General features: G+C 39.7%; 1 protein-coding gene across 1 annotated transcript in view; it reads right to left on the bottom strand.

The window, feature by feature from the left end:
- Positions 1-655, bottom strand: part of ST6GALNAC3 (ST6 N-acetylgalactosaminide alpha-2,6-sialyltransferase 3) — a 613,125-nt gene that overhangs the window by 385,678 nt on the left and 226,792 nt on the right. The window lies entirely within an intron of this gene.

Consider the following 655-nt stretch of genomic DNA (forward strand, 5'->3'; position numbering starts at 1 on the left):
CTCAGGGACCCATAAACCTCCCCCGGAAACTCAGAATAAAAACTTCTCTTTAACCTCACTTTTGTGCGTCCTCTTCTCCTTACTGTGGCCTTACAGAAATGATATTTGGTAACCTAATCAGGCTTTGGGTGGAAATAAGATGAGCCAAAGTATTAGAATGATTAAGTTTCACCAAAAAATGTCTAACAGCCAACCTAGTGTAAGAGACCAATGTCTAGAAGTGAGATTAGAGATGAAGATAACATCTATTAGTGTGGTGGACATCATGGGAGTGAACAATTCCTCTCAAGGAAGGAATGTTTCAAATGTGCTGAACATGTAAATGAAAGAGAAGAAAAGCAAAGATGAATTGCATGGCTTCTTGGAAGGACAGTAGAAATTGACTGGTTTACCAACTTCTCTCTGGATTTCCTTGGGCAGTCTTTCCTTCTTGAATGACAGTGCCCAAGGGTCACTCCACTGTCTAGAAGGAACTTCACACTCCATCGTGGTGAAAGTGAAACCTGAGCAGTTGGAAACCCTGGTGACTTCGTCAATGCCTTCCAGAGCTCAAGATTCTTTTTTATTTATTTATTTATTTTATTTGGGTGAAGATTTACAGAGCAAATTCACTTTCCATACAGCAGTTCACATATACTTTGTCTCATGTCATTGA

Source organism: Orycteropus afer, unplaced genomic scaffold (assembly GCF_000298275.1).
Source record: "Orycteropus afer afer isolate SDZICR_OR568_19922 unplaced genomic scaffold, OryAfe1.0 scaffold00164, whole genome shotgun sequence".
NCBI lineage: Eukaryota > Metazoa > Chordata > Mammalia > Tubulidentata > Orycteropodidae > Orycteropus > Orycteropus afer.